General features: G+C 40.0%; 1 long non-coding RNA gene across 1 annotated transcript in view; it reads left to right on the top strand.

Moving 5' to 3' along the window:
* The window catches only part of LOC137570808 (uncharacterized), an 85,596-nt gene extending 68,370 nt beyond the window's left edge, over positions 1-17,226 (top strand). Inside the window, exon 3 of the long non-coding RNA XR_011031194.1 lies at positions 17,169-17,226. This is a non-coding gene — a long non-coding RNA (uncharacterized lncRNA). The remainder of the gene's footprint in view (positions 1-17,168) is intronic.
* The last annotated feature ends 4,318 nt before the right edge of the window (positions 17,227-21,544 follow it).

Raw genomic sequence — 21,544 nt, 5'->3', positions numbered from 1 at the left:
TTGACTTATTGTAAGGATTTTAAAAGGTGACTTTTTTTTTTAGCATTTGTGATGCTAATGTTGGAATGATTCTGTATAAAAAGGGAAGTCCATTTAACAAATACATTTTTGTGTTTACACTTCAGATTTGGCCTTCCACTTCCACAAATTGTACTAATCGCAAGGTTGTTAAATCGAATTGACTAGTTATTTTTTAATTATTGTTAGCAGAAGTAGCTGCACACTGTAATCAGGGCTAGATTTAGGCCAAGATCACCTAGGCCGTGGCCTAGGGCACCACAGGAGCAAGGGCACCAAAGCAGCAGGCTAAACTTATGCAGTATTTGTAAGCTTGCAAATGCTGCAATGCAGGGAGATCAGGCAAGTGCCTGACCATGGTACTCTGCTGCCAACCGCGTGTGCAGCAGCCATCTTGCTCTCTGTGAATGTTTGCGTTGTGGCTGGCGGCTATGGACATGGGCAGCATTGGAGATGGAAAGGAAGAGGAAGCTTCTGCACTGAAGACAAGCAGAGAGATGAGTGACACTGATGGCTGCTGCAGTGTGAAGGCAAGCTGGATACCTATACTGAAAGGGGGGGGGGAGGGATTAAGGTAGTCATCTGGCTACCTATATACTGGAGGGAAAGAGGGGAGGGGTCATCTGGCTACCTATACTGGGGGGGGGGGTCATCAGGTTACCTATACTAGAGGGAAGGTGGGAGGGGACATCTGGCTACCTGTACTGGAGGAAAGGGGGGAGGGATCATCTGGCTACCTATACTGAAGGAGGGGGCGGCTGGTGACAGTGACCTTGGGCGGTAAAGAGTACAAATCCGGCCCTGACTGTAATGAAAATGAAATGTTTGTTAAAATAGCAGTTCCGTATTCATAAATAAATAGCAAGCGCTAAGTTGCAAATAGCACATGATTTTTAAAGGGCATATTTTAAAGAAGTACAATAACACATTTGCAATAGGTGATTTTATTTGTACGGCTTCCCCATGAATATAGCCTGTTTTAATCTGACTCCTACCTTCCTCACTTCCTTTTTTGAGTTAAGATGAATAATTATTAAAATGTCATGTTTGGCCTTAATAGCTACAAATGCTAGTATTTTTACATCAATTGTATGGCTGCCTTTGACAGAGTGGGGCCTGTTACAGAAATCTCTTTACTAAACCATTTAAATTATTAGAAAATACCAGTCTTAACATTCCTCTGCCATTTCACTTCCTTGCTAACAACAAATTCTATGCAGCAAATATCCCTAAAATATCTCTCATATGGAGTAGAATGTAGATGTTAGACCAGTGCAACTGAAGTCTTTTCTTTGGCACATTCACGGTCCCATTGCTCACTCACCTGACAAGATGTCACTTACAAAATCAAATCAATCAAATATATTCAGTACCATCAGTCATTGTACCATATCAAATTCCAAAATAAGAGTGGTGTGTGTGTGTGTGTGTGTGTGTGTGTGTGTGTGTGTGCGTGCGTGCGTGCGTGTGCGTGTGCGTGTGCGTGCGTGCATGCGTGTGTGCGTGTGCGCGCGTGTGTGTGTGTGTGTGTGTGTGCGTGCGTGCGTGCGTGCGTGTGCGTGCGTGTGTGTGCGTGCGTGCGTGTGTGCGTGTGCGCGTGTGCGTGTGTGTGTGTGTGTGTGTGTGTGCGTGCGTGCGTCTGTCTGTGTGTGTGTGTGTGTGTGTGCGTGCGTGTGTGCGTCTGTGTGTGTGTGTGCGTGCGTGCGTGTGTGTGTGTGTGTGTGTGTATTTGAGGTTGATGACCTGAAATTAAATAACTGTAACCTATTCACTGTGGGCTGTTTTCCGTATGCTACATGAATTACATGCACAGCCAGTGTATGTTAAATTTAGTTGGAGCTCCACAAACTATGTTACACATGTTATGTAAGTAATTTAGCCTACAATATACACACAACATATATGTTGCTTGTACAATGTCCATTCTTGGCTTGCTTGGTCAGTGTTAGCCAGTAATACGCATTATACAAGCAACATTTATGTTGCATGTATAACACAGGATACTCTATTTGTGTAACATGTCATAGAGTTTGCATAACCGTGCACATAAAATGTAATGTTCTTTCGTGAAAAAAGTTCAATGTAACAGGGCTTACAAAAGCTCTCCATGAATAACGTGATCAGTATTTTAGGGTTACACATATGTTTTTCAGCGTTTGCTGAAATGCTAAAATGCACTTAATATATGCACCAGGTGCAGGAAACAGCAGGACAGATATAAAAATAGTTACATACTTTGGTTGAAAAACAGGCATCCATTCATCAAATTCAACCAGAAAAGTAAAAAAAAAAAAGTTCTTGGAAACTAACCATACATAGTAGGCAAAACTGCAAAGTGGCACCAATCCCAGAAAACCAATAGCAAAACTCACTTATTTGGTCATTTATTATTAAATTATGTTTATAAAGCAATAACATTATGCAGCGCTGTACAATAGAGTAGGGAGACATTACAACATTAAATAATCTTACAAAGGGACATTACAGTGTTCAGCAATGGTTTACACATCTTTACACTTTTCTTGGCTTGTGATTTGGGTCTTAGACACTGAAAAAAAATGCAATTTTTGTTACTCTTTCAACGAAGCCTTTTTTAACTATACCTTTTTCTTTGGTGTGTTTTTCAAAACTCCTCCATTACATCTCTGATGCAGTCTAGTACTGTATGGTTACTGGTGAATGGGGTTCATACCTCATGTTAGGATGGATACACAGACTTGCTTTCACAACTGAAAAATCAAAGGTAAAAGCTTCTCAAACTGATGTCTATAGCTCTAGCTGTGAGTAACATTCCAGCACTCTAGGCATGGTTGAGATTCCAATCTTGGAGGCCTGGGAAGTCAAATGTCACTTTGCACAGTTGCCCATGGTGATGCATGCCCTACAACACAGACTGTTTTGAAAAGCATGAGGGCCATACTTGGCCATTGATATAAAGTAGTTTAACTTCTCTACAATAAAAAAATCTGTACACAGAGAGATTTTTCTTTACATGCAGCCAGTTCAGTAAACCATTATTTGATCCACCCGAGTCTTCACCAAGCGATGACATCAAACAAACCTAGTACTTGATCTGAAAAAAAAGCTAAAACATTGTCTGTTTAATGTACATGTAATTTGTTTTTCTTTGTTGTCAACTAAAATCAAATTTTTTCAGTGTAGTGAGCTTCCATATGATAAGGATCAGGAGGAAAATGAAGGTACTTTCTACTTTCTAACTACAGTAGAAAAGCATGCATGCATAAATCCATTGCAGACTTATTGATGACCAAAATGAAAATAAAATATCTGTCCTAAATTGAGTTGCATTACAGACACACCATTGTGACATATGGTACAATGTAGTAAATTGTTCAGGATACCCACTGTTGTTAATTATCTTGGTTTCAGCATTAGAAACACTTCATCTATCTATCTATCTATCTATCTATCTATCTATCTATCTATCTATCTATCTATCTATAGATGTAGATATTTAGTCCAGGTTGTTAAGTTATGCAGTTTTCCTCACAGGCCAGTTATTTTTTCTTCTGACTCCAAAACACACATTAACACACATTCAGCAGTGATGCACCTATCAACAATAAAGATGGCAACACCTGTAATAAGAATTTAAATCGGAGAGAGAAAATATTTTACAATGGTCAAATTGACTAATTAATTCATAAAGTAATATTGTTTTAAAAAAAAGTGATTTTATTTATTAAGCTTTATTCAGTAAAGTTTGTCTATGAAGTATGAAAGGGCAAAATTAGATTTTTCCCAAATTCATAATTGTATGTGTTTTTGTTTTTTGTTGTAAAGCATTGCACTTTGGCTTTAGTCTTCCACTGTAGACATTAAAAGATGAACACTGCCATTCCAGCGCAGGAGACTTGGGCGCAGCAGTGAGTAACTTCAGCGCCACCAGAAGACGGAGCTAAAGTTACTTATTAAACTCTATAATTCAGTCTCCAGCAATTGCTGGATGCCAAATTATTTCATTTCCTACCATCCATGGCGGCCTGGAGGGGGAATAGTATTTAAAATCAATGGGAATTTGTGCAGGAGCAGGATAAGCCATACAGGCTGTATCCTGCGCCCAAGTCTCCTGCGCCGACTCCTCTCGTACGCCTAAAAGAGGTTCTGATTTTTCTGTTGGATTGCCTGTCTATAAATTGTATCCCCAATACCTATAACCAGACTTTCAGGTGTAGACCCCTGTGGTTTTCCTCTACAAAACACAAGAGGCCTCATGGCAACTTACACTTGTGAGTGTTTGAGCAATACGGAACTTTCAGTTATGGGTAAGCCTTGCCCTTGAGCCTGGGTTAGATACAGCATGATACAATTTATTTTTTAGCAAAGTAAATATTTTTTGTAACTTTACATATTATTACAGTTCATGGTTACAGTAAGCATCTGTGCATTTTTCTGTTTGATAAGAAGAAAGTTGGTTCATGAACTAGCACGACTTTGAACTGATTATTTCTCTAGCCAGCACAGTAAACTGTTATTATCATAAGGCGAGCAGCTAAATACTTCAGTGAGTAGGTATTACAGCTGAAACGTGATGTTCTACCCACTGTGTTCCATTTAATTAACCCACTCAGGCTTGCAGCAATGTTCTAAACAGCCTTTCCGAGGATTTAACAAGCCCAGTCATTGTAATAGCACAAACTTCACATTGTTTGTGCATTTCATGCAGCGGGGGTTTCTTTGAAAAATCATCCTTCTAAGCGAAAAAATGTATCAAGTGAATAATATCATCTACATTTTTCTCCCATAATGAACCTTTTTATCATATTTTGTCACAGATCAGTAACCTTATAAGCCTTGATTCAGAAAAAGGAAACTAGATGGCAAATGCAAAGCAATGAGGATAAATGTGTTGTGCACATATGTGCTATAATAGTTTTTTTTTTTTGGGGGGGGGGGGGAGTAGAAAAATGGTAGAAAATCAAACAGTACCTTTCTCCGTCCTTCAGGTGAAAGTTGTGAAAAACCTAGAGAATGATTGCAAAACTGTAAAATAAAGTTGGTGCCATAAAGAGAAGAACCAATTGGCACTACTAAACAGTGTTTATTTCCATCGATTGCAGGGGATATCAGTTCATAGCAAACATATACTTGTGCATAAAGGATGATGCTTATGGTGGCAGGCAAGAGGAGGTGGTGGGTTTAGCGGGGGGTGCTGCTGGGTGCATGGCCTGACGACCGTTTCGCTTGGGTAAGCTTCTTCTGAGGCTCTAATGTGGACAGTCTGTGTGCTTGCCAATCATTTTTGTTGTTAAAATAAAGTTGATGATTCTACCAGCCCTCAACAAAGGGAACATTCCCAGGTACAAAATAAAGGATGATATCTGAGGTCACACTGTAGTTCTATATTTTTGTATTCTTTTAATAAAACATCTGACAGCCAATGAATACACAACACCATTAGTGCTCCTATCCTTAATAGTCAATGGCAGGTACTATACATCATGGACATTCAGATTTATACAAGTTTGCGGAGGCAAGAGCAGCACCAAGCCTGAATCGATAAAAAAAATCCCCTGGTGGTCTCTGTGCATTATTCAGATTGTTGTAAGTAGCTTTTTGGACTGATTAAGGTCGATTACTTATTCCCAGCATCTGGCTCTCCACAACTCCCACATCTTCCAGATGTAGAGCAGTGTATACAAATTGGCTACGAAGATGGAGAATGAGCAACATGAACTTTCATGTTCTCTCAGTCCTGATCTGTATACAGAATGAGCCCAGAAATGCTTGGTCTTGAATGCTTTCTGATGGATCACCTTCTCTAGTTGAGTGATGGTAGCAAGGTAACGAGTAATGGTAATGAGTGAAGGTAACAGAAATTTTCTGTTTATGATATCCTTACAGTAGAGACTCCAAAAAGAGTTCTTGTCATGTATGCATACTGTCATGTATAGCTCTGCCAGTGATAGAATTATTAGAAACATATAGCTGGTGGAGAAATGTACTGGGTACCAATGCATAGAGGCACTTGTGTACTATGCTTGGAAATATGCTCAAAACTGTAAAATAAAAACACTGTGGCCCATAAGCAATTATGTTCTATCCTAGGAGAGTGCAAAGGGTTTTACCTTGTAAAGCTTGTTTTGTATTTCAAAACAATTTTTCAATAAAACTATTAAAACTAAATTCAAATGGTTCTGATCCATATTTGGATCAAATCTGAAGAAGAAACTTAATGTTTTGAAAGCTTTCAATAAACTATGTACAGTTAGTCATTAAACGTATTCCCTATTTGTTGGTTTGATGTCAAGATATCTGCTCCATGACAGTGGGCCATACTTCACTTCCTTTATTCTACAATGTGGGAGGACAAAAGACTGGCACTAGATGAACCAGAGGCAGGGTAGCACCGGATCCGTACCAAGGCTAGAACGTGCTCTCAAGAACATACACGTAACATGATGAGGAAAAAAGATAGAGGCACTGTTGAAGCATGAAAGGTACCTTTAATCCACGGTGGTGCAGACAACGGGGTACACAGTGGGGGTACCCCGTTGTCTGCACCACCGTGGATTAAAGGTACCTTTCATGCTTCAACAGTGCCTCTATCTTTTTTCCTCATCATGTTACTTCCTTTATTCTATATGATTCTTTTTTTTTCAGAAAAGGAATTGAGTATTTTTTCATGAATTTTTATTCTGTGATGTATGCTTTTGTGATTCACAAGAACAATGCAACAAATGACTGGGTCATCTTCAAAAAGGGAAGGTGTACGTAGAGGTCCACAAAACACTGTGTTTTAGCAGTACTGTAGAGCTCTGTTCAGCTACAGTATGCCTATATTTATCAGATGTGTTTAGAGGGACAGCCATTGTAGTCACCTCCCTGTTATTATTAGGATTGCCTATGTATAAAGAGGAATGAAGAGTGACATAAGTCTAGAGTCGAAGAATCTATCTATGGACTGAGTGGTGGACTTTGGACTTTTGGGTGTATGCGGAGGGCGCAGGACCTTGCTTCCTCTTCTCTTGCCCTCCTTCTTACCTCTCTTTCTTTCTGATCTCCTGATTCGGGAAGTAGAAGTTGGGAAACATTTCCCCTACAATCTCCATCTCCAGCACTTAAAGGGACTCTGTAACGAAAAAAAGTTTTCCTGGGGTGTACTCACCTCGGTAGAGGGAAGCCTCTGGATCCTGTCGAGGCTTCCCCTGTCCTCCTGTGTCCCATAGCGGTCTCGCTGCAGCCCACAGAACCCACAGCCGACAATTTGTCTGGCTGTGCATTATTTACCTTTTGTGGCTCTCTACTCGGAAATAGGTGGAAATAGCGATCTCTGTCGGGTCCGCTCTATTAAGCAGGTGCAAGAGACTTGCGCCTGCACAGTAGACTGGACCGACAGCGATCCGCTATTTCTGCCTATCTCCGAGCAGAGAGCCGATACAGCGCTGGAGCTAGGAAGGTAAATTTTTACATCCCCGCTGTTCGGGGAGCTTTATCGCTGCCGCCGTGGGACACAGGAGGACGGGGGGAGCCTCGATAGTATCCGGAGGCTTCCCCCACCCGAGGTGAGTACCACCCAGGGGAACTTTTTTTAGTTACAGATTTTCTTTAATATTGTCATCTCCAGCATATAACACCTTGCTGTATGTAATTATATTGTTTTCATAATTCAGGACTTCTTAGGGGTTATTGATGCTTGCCTTTGATATTAACTTTCCTTATGTACCGTATGTTTAATTTATGTTCTTTAAGTTTACCACAACCTCCCAGATTGACATGGTATTATGACGCCTGGGAATTCTCCCCACTGATACTGCCTGATGCGTGATGTCCGAGGATGGTGTGGATGCCGAAGGTGGTGATGCAATTGGCTAGCTCGGGGAATCCCATTGCATCTGACCTGAAGGGGCAGGGCTTAGATTTGGCAGGCGAGTTGGTGGCTCGGGGTGCTGTATTCACCACGTGCTCGGTAGTGGAGAGGTTCACAGCAATGGTAAGCATCTACTTTGCATTTACTTGTGTATTTATTGCTTATTTCTTGTATTGGCAACTGTTTGTGTTACTGCCTCTGACAAAGTGTGAAAAGCCTGCGAAAAGGCTGTTAGGCCATATACCTTGCAATGCCTGTTAGCTTTCTGAGGATGTAAAAAAGGTGTCTTAGACTAGAATTGTCGGTCTGGTGCCTGGAATCTCTAATAGTCTACACTGATATTACTGTTATATACTGATGTTATTTTTATACAGCTATCTATCTGGCGGCACAGCCTAAGGCATCTGGTTCCTTGGAGGTTGTACAGGTATCTATTGCTAATCCTTTCATCTATTTTCATTGGTGGAATGAAGAATGATGAGGCTACCCCATCAATTGTTTCCTCCCTATTCCTTTAACTTGTAAGCTTGCAAGGGTAGGGCTCTCTCATCCTTTTGTGTCTTGGAATTTGCTATATATATTGTTCATCATGTCACAATTAAAGATGGTCCAAACAGTTCACCGGCAAGCAGTATTCTACGAACATCAGCTGTTCGCATTCGCGGAAAACAGCGAATATTTGGCGTGTTAGATTCGCCCCCTCGCATCATCATTCAGCTAAACTTTGACCCCTTACCTCACAGTCAGCAGACACATGGCAGCCAATCAGCTAGCACACCCCTTCCTGGACCCCCTACCCCCCATCAAAAAACAGTTGTGGTGGCCATATTGGATCATTTCTCTGCTGGCTGCTGACTGTTAGTGAGAGCAGGGTCAGACTTGCTGCAGGTAGGTAGGGAAAGTATTAGCTAATCCTGTGTTCTTGTTCCTTTCTTGCTGTAAACATACCCCAAACTGCCCTTTTGTGGCATAGCACATCGGTCTCCTGTGTTTATTTTGTGTGTGATACTCCACAGCCCGCTGACACCCAGAGTGGTGTGGACACTACTGTTGTTGCCTTATTAAGTTACAAGCACAGAACATCTCCAATGCATTGTTACCGTATATACTCGCATACAAGCCGAATTTTTGACCCCCACCCCCCTCGTCACAGCAGCAGAGCCAGGCCTGCTGCTGTGATACACTTACGGTATACGCATGATGGAGAGGGGAACATGGATTAGGAAGCGGCCGCTGCCTAAAGCAGGTAATAGCAGTGGGGCCGCGGGGGGAGGAGGAGGGGGGGCGATATACTGGGCACTATACTGTCTATACTGGGCACTATACTGGCTATACTGGGCACTATACTGGCTATACTGGTCACTATACTGGCTATACTGGGCACTATACTGGCTATACTGGGCACTTTACTGGCTATACTGGGCACTATACTGGCTATACTGGGCACTATACTGGCTATACTGGGCACTATACTAGCTATACTGGGCACTATACTGGCTATACTGGGCACTATACTGGCTATACTGGGCACTATACTAGCTATACTGGGCACTATACTAGCTATACTGGCCACTATACTAGCTATACTGGGCACTATACTGGCTATACTGGGCACTATACTGGCTATACTGGCTATACTGGGCACTATACTAGCTATACTGGGCACTATACTGGCTATACTGGGCACTATACTGGCTATACTGGGCACTTTACTAGCTATACTGGGCACTATACTGGCTATAATGGGCACTTTACTAGCTATACTGGGTACTATACTAGCTATACTGGGCACTTTACTAGCTATACTGAGGCACTACCTACTCATACTGGGCACTATACTAGCTATATTGGGACACACTGGGGGGATCACGCGCCTGCACCAATCCAGCATTTCCTACCCCTGGCTTATATGGGGGTCAATCATTTTCCCCTGGTTTTTCAGGTAAAAGTTGGGGGTCGGCTTAAATGCGGGTCGGCTTATATGCGAGTATATACAGTTTTTCACTGTATTCTGATAGTACTATTGTATCTCTCTGTGTGAGATACTCCAGAGCCGTCTGACACCCAGAGCTGTGCATAATGTGATTTCTGCCCATAAGGGTTTAAAACCTGACTTTGCATCAACTCCGTAATTTTTGATGAGACTTTTGGCATGTATCCCCCTCTGGCATAACCCTGTCCAGGTGTTAGACCCCTTAAAACAACTTTTTTTCATCACTTTTGTGGCCAGAAACAGTCTTTGTAGGTTTTAAAATCCACCTGTACATTCAAGTCTATGGCGGTCCGCCAGATTCGCCTGTTCCCGGACATTTTGCAGAAGTTCGCGTTCGCAGACAGAAAATTCTATGTTTGCGACATCTCTAGTTACAATCATAACTGTAATTACTATGCCTGTCAATTCTGTATTATGTACCCGTGCCTACATCTTGTGTATATCACAGTTTGCATTACTATGTACCCCCTATTTTGTTCTTACTCTGTGCAGCACCATGGAATATGTGGGCGCTTTATAAATCAATATAATTAATAAACAAGGCACAGTCAGCTACATGTTTATCTCTCTCCCCAGAGAAGGCCTATTCAGAGGTGCCAGACACTGCAACGCCACCTACCTATTACTAAGAGCATTGCTTAAAGGGATTGCCTGCTTCTGTATAGGCTGTGTAAAACTTAAAGGGGAACTGAAGAGAGAGGTATATGGAGGCTGTCATATTTATTTCCTTTTAATCAATACCAGTTGCCTGGCAGCCCTGCGGGTCTATTTCTCTGCAGTAGTATCTGATTAAAACCAGAAACAAGCATGCAGCTAGTCTTGTCAGATCTGACTTATAAGTCTGAACCACTGAAACACCTGATCTGCTGCATGCTTGTTCAGGGGCTATGGCTAATAGTATTAGAGGCAGAGGATCAGCAGGGCTGCCAGGCAACTGGTATTGTCTAAAAGGAAATAAACATGACAGCCTCCATATACCTCTCTCTTCAGTTCCCCTTTAAAGCTATAGGCTTGCTATAAACCAGCGGTTCTGGATGCTTGCTTGGCTTACCAAGGGCAAAAAGGGATAATTTGCATATTTAGTAGGTGTGCATTGTGGGTAACCACAAATGTTCATTTATAACTGAATTATTGCAAATTTCCTTCTGTTTTAAGAAAGCAATTACACCAAGCTTTGCTTTTTTAGTAGGAGGGCTTTTTGGTTCCTTTTATCCCCCTATACATTCCTAGTAGTTTGGGTCACCCTGAGCTGCTTGGTTACTCCTCTGTATAGGACACAATGGCCTCAATTCACTAAACTTATCTCCTGTCTTTAATAACTCTTCTAGAGTTGTTACCATGGTGATAAGGCATGTAGTATTCAGGAAACATTTTACCTCAGGCAAGCCTAAAGTTAACTCTTCTGTCTTTAAATTAACTCTCCAATCCTTAAAATAACTCCAGAGTTAAAGACAAGGGCCTCAATTCACTAAGCTTATCTCCTGTCTTTAATAACTCTTCTAGAGTTGTTACCATGGTCATAAGGCATGTGGTATTCAGGAAACATTTTACCTCAGGCAAACCTAAAGTTAACTCTTCTGTCTTTAAGTTAACTCTTCAATCCTTAAAATAACTCCAGAGTTAAAGTCAGGCTGTTTATTAACTGCATGTGAAAATAACTACAGAGGAGGTAAAATAACTACAGAGGAGGTAAAATAACTACAGAGGAGGTAACTTAAGGAATGAAGAGATAAGATAACTCTCTCTTATGTGGAGGTAAGTTTTCTCTTGCCTTATTATCTCTAGCATGATCTTAGTGAATTGAGGCCAAGCTGTTAATTAGCTGCATGTGCAAATAACTACATAGGAGGTAAATTAACTACAGAGGAGGTAAATTAACTACAGAGGAGGTACATTAACTACAGGAGAGGTAACTTAAGGAATGAAGAGGTAAGATAACTTTCTCACGTGTGGAGGTAAGTTTTCTCTTGCCTTATTATCTCTAGCATGATCTTAGTGAATTGAGGCCAATGGGTCTGATTCACAAAGCGATGATAACTCAGTTATCACGCCTAAAAGACTTTAGGCGTGATAACCTTTGCACTGCTGAGTTAGCACCGTTTTGTGCTCTTTATCGCGCGCAAAGTCCCGCGCACAATCGCGCAACTCCGCGCGCAGCGCCCATAGGGTTTAATGGGCGCATCGCGCGCACTGCACCGTGCACCGCGCGATTGCGCGCGCAATTTCGCACGAGTTTCATTTTATCACGCTTAAACTGAGTTTAGGCGTGATAAAGGGCTTTTCACAGGCGTGCAAACACTTTGCACCGCTTTGTGAATCAGGCCCAATGTGTTTAAAGGTGGTTAGTTGTGTTCTGCCTTCAAAAGCTGCAGAGAGCATAGTGAGATCCTGTATTGATGTCAGGTACCCTGCCTAAGGTGGCCCCACTGTATACAATAAAATGATCTGATTTTACAGCAATTCAATAAAAAAGATCTGATTTCCTGAAAAATCTAAAGCTTTTATTTATTCATGCAAGAAATCCAATCAGATTTCCCATTTTTATTCGATAACAATTGATCGAGAATGGTGGATTTTTCTAATAAATGTATATGAAAATTGAATGGTGTGTGGTAGATTGTCGATTTTAATAATATATATACCCAAGCAATTTTTTCCGAGTTTACAATAATTTTTATCATAATTGGGACAAAATTGAACATATATAACATATGAAATGTTACAATCAGTCATAAGAATTGATTGCTATCCTTGAATTGAACAGATATTTAAAAAAAAATTGTATAGTGTGTGTGGCCACCTTTATAGAGTGTAAAGGCAACTTCTGTCTTAGAGAGTTAAGGTATAACCTACTAAATCCTCCCTGTCATTTCTCCAGCAGGATTGTGAACATTTTTACTTCTTGCCGACTGCTCCACACTGATTGGCGTGAGCAGTGCGGCAGCCCCAGGACCGCTCCACGTGCCACGATTGGCGTAAGCAGCTGGGAATGGGCTTTCTAGGAGAGCATACACATCTCCACTTAGAAGATGGAGCTAAGCTCCACCTTCAGTCTCCCAGTGGCAATCGCCGCTCGGAGACTGTTAGACAGTGGAACAGCCGTCTATTTAGTTAGTACAGCGCTGCGTTCTAAGGCAGCACTGTACTGGGGACAGCCGTGGGACACAGCTGTCCCCCCGGGGGACACAGGAGTATCTAGGCTGTGATAGGATGAAACATATAACACAGCTGATCACTGTCATAGGCTTCTGCTGGGAGGGAGGGAGGGTGGTTAAAATATAAAAAAAATAAAGAAATGTAATAGAAAATAATATAAATATTTATTAAAAAATAGATAAACATTCCTGGGACGATCTGACCCCACCAACAGAAAGCTCTGTTGGTGGGGAGAAGGGGGGAGGATCACTTGTGTGCTGAGTTGTGCGGCAAGGCCTTAAAGCTGCAGTGGCCCAATTTGGCAAAAAAGGCCTGCCCACTAGGGGTGTTTAACACCGCGGTCCTTAAGTGGTTAAGCTTGCTACTTAGACTGCTTGGACTTATTGTTCACCTATTGTGAGTACACTGGGAGTTGTAGTTTGTCTGTTGTGCTAAAGAGAATATAAGCTGTGGAGACTTTAAGCTTGTTGCCGGGACTGTTGCAAATTCCTGTTCTGTTAAGACATTTTTAATGTTTATTTTTTAAATAAATGTCAACGGCCACCATATTTAGTGCTTATTATAGCAAAGCCCCATACATGCTAGAATCAACAAATTTGCAGGGTATGTTAAGGAGAACAGTGGCAACAACAAAAAAATCAGGAAGATCTTGACATTTTTTGAGAAAATCTATTTTAAAAACTGCAATAGGTAAAACGTTTGTTTTAAAGCAAACTTAAAGCGAAAATAAACATGTGAACTCATGAATTGTATGTGTAGTACAGCTAAAAAATTGACCACTAGTAGCAAATAAAAAAGTCCCATGTTCTTTTCCAGTACAGAAAAAAAACAAAAAACAAAAAAACTTCAGTTGTTATCTATGAAAAAGTGCTTCTCCGAGCTCTTCAACCCACTGGGTCGAATGTTGTCCTGTTTTCTGAAGCACTTAAAAAGCCAAGAAACAGTGAGATAGCTTGAGAAACGGTTTTGCTGCAGGAAAGTTCAAAGGGTCAGTATTTCTGCTTGGTTTTATAGCTTTAGGCCTCTTTCACAGTGGGACGGTGCATTTGATGCGACGTTAAAGTCGCACAACGTGCCCCTAATGCAACTCATGTAGGTTATAAAATTGGACGTTATTTTGTACTACATTATGTGTCTCTTGGTGCGCCGTTTTCATCGCATACTGATGGAACGAAAACAGCACATGCGTTAAAAATAATAAAAAAAAAAACATTACTGAGCATGTGCAACACACATACCGCAGCAAATGTATTGCTAAACGCACAGCATGCAGTACTGTCTAAATATTGCTACACGTTACACACAACGCAACGTGTGCACTATGAATGTCACACAGACTTTGCATTGCTGTGCGTTAGTCTGCGCTTGAACATTTTCTAACGTGCGACTTTAACGTCGTACTGTGAAAAGGGCCTAAAAGACAGATGCCCATATGTAATTCACTTTTTCTCCTGAGTTTTCCCCTAGGTGATAATTTTTCATCTTCTCTTAAAAAAAAATTTCAGCATTTTTCAATTGGAAAAATAGAAAAAAGTAGGTGAAAGAAAGTACTATCAAAATTTTGACTATTTTCTTGCTGGATGGTGGTTTTAAAAGCATATTATTGAGAATGATAAGTTGTGAAAATATCACGTAGTTGAAACTCCAGAGAAAAAGTTAATTGCATATGGGCCGGAGTGTGGTTTCTAAACTGCAAATATGACCGAATGATGTAATGTTATAAAAAAAAGCTATGTAACAGAAAATAAAAAGGAGACTCTTTTCTTTGCTACTAATTTTCTATTTGTTATCCCTACAACACATACAATTCATTATATCATAAGTTGTTTTGTTTTCTTCAGGCTTCCTTTAAATATGGTTAAATGACAGTGTGTCAATCTATCGGTAGTGTACATTTTTATGTATCAAAAGAAAGAGCAGTGAATGTCATACCCAGTTGGAACTTGCAATGCTTTGGACAGGGATCACTGTACAGCTGCAATATTGCTGTATAAGATTCCCTGGCACATTTAGCTGTGATTTGTATCAACCTATCAGTAGTGTAAATTTACATGTATCAAAAGAAAGCTGTGAATTGCATGCCGGGTTTCCAGGTAGTCAGTGCATAATGACCACTTGGAAACCTCGGTGGAGTTTGCAATGCTTTGTCCAGGGATTGCTTGGGGTGGCATGGATGTCACAGGGCAGGGTACTGTGGGTGCTCTACCATCTGTGACAATAGATACAGCGGGGGAAGGGTACAGGAAGATCGTTCTAGGCTTGCTATACTAGAAAACTATAGCAAACCCCAGAGAATCTTTGCAATCCCCTCCAGCACCCCTTGGTCTTTTACCAGACCAATAGGAATATTAGTTGGTCTGTTAAAAGACCAATAGAGGGCATGCACATGCACATGCATCACTATACGTTGGGGTAGGGATTAATGTGTGAGGGATTCTCCTTCGTTCGTCAGGTATCAAGAAGGATATGGTGTTGGATAATTTCCGAGGTTACTGTTATGTCATGGGAGTAATATAAGGTAAGTATTTACAGTTAATTAGAAATAATTATAATACTTCTCTGGTCATTGCATTTTTATTTAATTGTAACTCTTTCTGGAAATGGGTATGGAGTATTGCTGCTGCAACATAATTTTTTTAAATAATAATAATATTATTTTTTTTTACATTTTGTTATTTTTTATTTTCCTCCTTCCCCCACCCCCTTCCCCAAGATCCACCATTACAATACCTCTCATAGGCATCAGCCTATGAGAGAGACTCGATTGTGTGCTTCTCCTGGGGACAGCTCATTGACAGAGCTGCCCCCCGTACAGCGCTGTTAGATCACAGTGCTCTACAAATGATTTGTGCCTTTTTTATATTTACAGCCTGCCAGCTCCGATCGCGGCTGGCAGGCTGTATGCGGCTGTCTCCCCGTTCCTCCTGCAGTGAACGGGTGCCCACGCTCCTTCCCTGCTAATCTCGTGCATTTTGATATGAAGCACCAGTGCATCCAGGAGGAATGAGAGAGCCACTCTGCGGCTGCCATCCAGCGTTGGCGGTCGCAGAGTGATTAAAGAGGCTAGGGAAAGGGGACCCCACATCATTTTTTTTTTAATGTAACATTTTAATGGTTAAATCATGGCAAAAATTTGCCAGGGATCCTTATACGGCAATATTGTGGCTGTACAGCGACTCCTTGCCAAAGCATTACAAGTTTCACCGGAGTTTCCAGGTGGTCATTACTCACTAATGACCTGGATACCCAGCATGAAATTCACTGTTCTTTCTTTTGATACATGTAAATTTACCGATAGGGTGATACAAACTATTTTCCTGTGACTATCGTGACTTTAAAATTGATTTTCACAAAAAAACAAACAAAAAAAACATTTTTCTCTTGTTGACACTGTTCTCCTTAACATACCAAATTTCTATTATGTACGGGGGCTTTGCTATTAACCACTAAAGTCAGTTAACACAAATTTTGGACATGAAAATTTGTGGTAAAAAAACGGGGAATGATTTATGCTGGGAACTGTTACCCAGTGAACGTGTTCGACCATCCCTACTCTGTACATAAACATGTACATACATGTTTTCTATATAAAATAACTGGATATTACATTTCATGTTCTCATTTTCATTGGTAAGAAGTATGATACTAAAAGTAGAATTTGGACGTTATTGTCGTTGTTGTTGCTACTGCTGCTGCTATTATTATTATTGCTGTTTTTTTTCTAAAACACTGTACTATAAATAGCCAAGAGTACAAATTATAAGTTTCAGACATAACAAGTAGAAACTGTGACACAGAAGGAGAAGAGAGCCCTGACCAATGGAGCATCCAATTTAAGAGGTTAGCATGTGCAACATCAAGATATAAGTACAGGAATAGCTGAGCTCTCCACTGTTCCTGTGCTGATGAGGTCATGAGGACCCAAGTGCAGCTACATTCCCCTTGTTTTCTTTTTTATCTTTTTTTATCTTTTACATAAGGAAAAAAGTAGCACAAAGCAGATTTATTTTCTTGTTTTCTTTCAAGTCACAAAATGCAGTTTCAGACCTAATCCTTTGTATTTTGACATACAGTAGCCAAAGGAGAGCAGATGAAATTGTTGAAGTTATTTTTTTTTATTTTTTTGCATTTTCACTCTATTTTAATCTGTTTTCAATCCTTGTTTTTTAGCCTTTTACAATGAGAAGTGAACAAAACGACTTGCAAAATAAGGACTAGAAATGAGAAGAAGACTGAATGAATCTGCATGCATTGTTTAAAGAAGGATTTAAATTGATTAAGTACTGATTAAAAAAGGATTTAAACAACAGCGAAGTCTCCTTTCAATCTCCATTCCTGCTTCCTTTATGTTGGAACTGAAACATTCTCTGCGTATAGTCTTGCCTTTCTCTTATCCGCTTTTTCAGCCTTCAGTAATTTTATCAGGCTAATAGAAAAAGCATTAAAAAATTACAATCCCCTATAGTGGATCAGCACCAGACAGCTGTGTGAAATGTGAGTCACCTCCTGTTCAGATTTTCCAATTTATTCACACCTTAAGAGAGATTCTGATTTAAACTGTAAAGCTGTCTGAGCTGGACATTTCTGGTGAACATAAATGATCCGGCAAACATGGTCTAGATTAATTAAAACTGTCTGCTAATAGGGAAAGAAAAGTTTGCAACCTTAGAATTATAATATCAGATCTTAGAGGGGGCTACAAATATCACCCGGAAGTTATTATGGTATGTTGATGACATTTTGTCAGTGTCATCAATGGTCCCTAAGTGCATGATGTTGAAAAAATCAGCTCAATGTATCTTGTTTTTTTTTTTTTTTACAGATTTTTTGGCAGAAATGACAAAAGTGTAGGATGGGAAAGATTGAAGCTTACAGTGTGATAAAGTTCCTGCACTTAAAGGGTAACAGTGCCTGGCAAATTCATGTTAAGATGATAGCAGTTTATGGAAATGGTTGTTCATCTTATTACACTATTATGAGGTGGAAAAGTAATTTCCAAACTGGTCATTTGTCCATCACAGATGAGCCAAGACATGGAAGACAATCATTGATGGATGATGTGGCTACAGTGAAGAAGTGAAGTGTTTAAACCTGGCAGACAGATGAACATCCATTCAAATGATCATGACTGAAACTATCCTCAGTTATGGAAGTGTGTGGAAATGTATTCATAATAACCTGCTTTTGTCTAAGGTGTCGGCATGCTGGGTTCTATGTTTGCTAACCCCTTTCTAGAAACAAACATGACAAGACCTTTCAAGACAGATGGTGACACAATTGGAACAGGATGAAGAGGATTTTTTTGGTCAGGCACTCTTACTCTTCAAATGCAGGAACTTTATAACGCTGCAAGCCTCAATGTTTTCCATCCCATGATTTAGTCACTTTGGCACAATCTGTAAAGAAATAAAAGATACAGTGAGCTGATTCTCTCAACATCATGCATTTAGGGACCATTAGGGACCAATGACACCACTGACAAACTATCAATATACCATAATAACTTCTGAGTGATGATTAAAACTGAATTATATTCTCTTGAGTGTGTATGTATGTATACAGTATATATTTGTGTGTGTGTGTGTCATTTTCTTTTCTTCAATGCTTACATTATGTAACAAAAGGAGGGCATGTTCACACATCTGCATCATAATTGACTAACCTTTCAACAACTCCTACTAAGGTCTGATATGACTCCAGTCACCTACTAGTAGATATTTATTCCTAGAGTCAGGCCACATTCACAAAATGTATTACCGTATGTTCTCCAATATTCTCCAACCAAAATAAGTTTAGGAACACAGGCTTAGGCTAGTATTTACACCAGTTTTCACAAAAGATGCTCAGCGTACAGTATTTCTGTAAGTGGCGAGCCTGTATCGTATCCTCATGCTATTTCTAATATCCATTTCCAGGCATCTCTTAGGCTTTCTATCTATTTTTACACCATATCTTTGTTAAATGCCCTTTTCCCATACAACCAATAAGCAATGCAATCTTCTTCGAGTCACTCACAGAGCATTACTTTTGTAAGCATTTTATTTCTAGGAGATTAATAGTAGAAAGAGAGATTCTTTTTTGAAGTTTGTAATACATTTAAATAATATGCCTGCTGAAGAGGTTATTGAAACATCTCCTGGAGGGTGCTTTGCTTGAATCTGCCATATGAATAACATATTGTGTTGATAGCAAGACAAATTCTACACGTTTCTATATAAATGCCCTTTTTTCATGAGATCTCTTTTAAAATGTTCAGCGTGTTGGCAACAATGACATTTCAGTTTAAGCTCAATACGAGAGCCATAATTGGATGCTAAAGCACCAAACCAGAGAGATTTTCTAAGCAAGCAATGCAGGTTTAAAATGCATTTATATAATTTCTTTGAGAAAGGAATGTTGTAATATAGATGATGTAAAAGTATAGTTGCATGGTTAACAGAAATAATTCCCATATGCAGCCACATTGTCTGAAAAGTAGATTCACCTTGTTACCGATAACTGAAAGTTGTTCAAAAGTGCATACTGTTAGCATCAGTTATTATTTTTCCAACAAATATCGACATGATTGCCACTTCCTACTTCTAACTGGTGCAGATCTTCATTTATCATCAGTGAATGCACTCAATGCCAGGCAAATGCTGGCAATCCCATGTCGCACCTGCCTTCATTTGAGCTGGCCATGAAGAAACATTAAAATTAATTCTCCAAGGCTATCAATATCGTTCTCTCTCTCAAACAGTAGGATGCTATTATCCTGAAAAATGATCTGTGACAAATGAAGTTGAGCAGGAAAAATAGTCATAGAAATAAGGAAAGTGCTATTAAAAAATAAAACCTACATCACTCCTGATGCCTTTTCATTTCTTAGTGCCTCGCTGTCATAATTTATCTGCTTAAGAGAAGCCAAATAGTAAATGCGTCTCGGTATTCTTCTATCCTTGCTTGCATCTCTGTCGTTCCATTGTACAATTCAACCTCAAAACCAAAATGAATTTCTTCAGTAATAGGGCCAGAAGATAAAATTGCCACAGTGCAGGATTTTAAATTGAGTTATACAATAAGCTAAGAACGATGAATCAATAAGAACATTAAATTATTAGACTCTCAAAGGGAATAATGGCAGAAATGCGGTGTGGCTGATTAAATTCTCTAAGCAAACTACTCCAGCTTCACATTTTGGAAGAGCAGCCGCAACAAAATCAGTCCCTGGGCTGTCATACCGATTATCTTTGTTTGTTTTCATTTTACACAGCTATTCATTTACACAAGCCCTTCAGTGTTTGCTTTATGAATCTATGAGGCACCCGTCACTGGTCTGTAAAATATTCATATCCCAAAACAATGATGCTACAAATGAGTAAACCCAATTGTTCCTACATGTGACATAGGAGCTGGGAAGAATACTTTGTCTTCTACAAAAGCTGGCTTTGTTTGAGCATAGAGATTGTGTGTTGACAGTCCTGGTTTTATTTAATATTTTGTCTGTTGTGTTGCATGTTATTACATAATATTAGTTTACGTGTAGAGCAATGAAATGCAATTGATATGTGATTGTACATGAAAAAAATAACGTGAATCATTTAGACTTTGACAGAGCAATAACAAGAATTCATGAGTCTGAGTCACTCACTTATAGTGTTGCTTAAATTTTCTTTTAAGTTTGAGGACCCTTCGGCTAAAGTGATGGAAACATTTTGTAATCCAAAAGCTCTGTATTCAAACATCAACGAAGTCAATGGGGAAACATTTTAAAAATTGCACCCTGCAAAAAGAAAACACAGTGACAACAGGAGCCCAAATGGTGCAGTATGTCACAGTACCAGAAGTATATAAAATATGTGGATGGATTATACTCAAAAAGGTGGGTTGCAGAAGGGCAACCGACCACTAGAAGCAGGTGGAGATGCATAACCCCGACTCCACTCGGGTGACCAGACTGAGCTGGTAATAGTCGCACTCTTGGTAAAAAAACAAACCTCAAATGACCTAAATTGGTCAAAGAGGGATGACCCCCCTCCGAAAGAAGGATGAAGGCACAGGATAAAGGGGAAAGAGGTGCCCAGAGAAGATAAAATGTGTTAAAAACAAATAAAATGAAAAAAAAACTGAGGCGGCTTACCTCAATGAAGACAAATTCACATATTAATAGAATTTTATTGCACTGTCAATGCTTTTCGTGTGTGCATGCCCACTTCCTCAGGCCAAATAGCAGTGCCGAATAGTGCTTGTAGCCGCAAATAAGGCGCCCTTGCTAAATGAACCAAATTGTCATGTGAAGATGAAAAAATATCTGAGGAACATTGCGTTATTAAGAAAACAAAATGTAAACAACTGTGGCAGGGGTTAATGGGTGGGGCAAAGAAGAGGGTTGGTAAAGGGGATGAAATGGGGGGAGGGGATGGGATGATGAATGAATGTTATCTATGTCAACATTGGAATGCTGTTGATCCTGTCATTTACATTGTTGTGGATTGATTCTGCATGTGATCTACTGCCCATACAATTCTATGAGCGTGTTACATACTTTGCTCCATAAATGTTTTTTA

The sequence above is a fragment of the Hyperolius riggenbachi genome, chromosome 4 (assembly GCF_040937935.1).
Source record: "Hyperolius riggenbachi isolate aHypRig1 chromosome 4, aHypRig1.pri, whole genome shotgun sequence".
In the NCBI taxonomy this organism is placed as follows: Eukaryota; Metazoa; Chordata; class Amphibia; order Anura; family Hyperoliidae; genus Hyperolius; species Hyperolius riggenbachi.
Note: the sequence above shows the minus strand (reverse complement) of the source record. Positions and strands in the feature narration are given on the sequence as shown.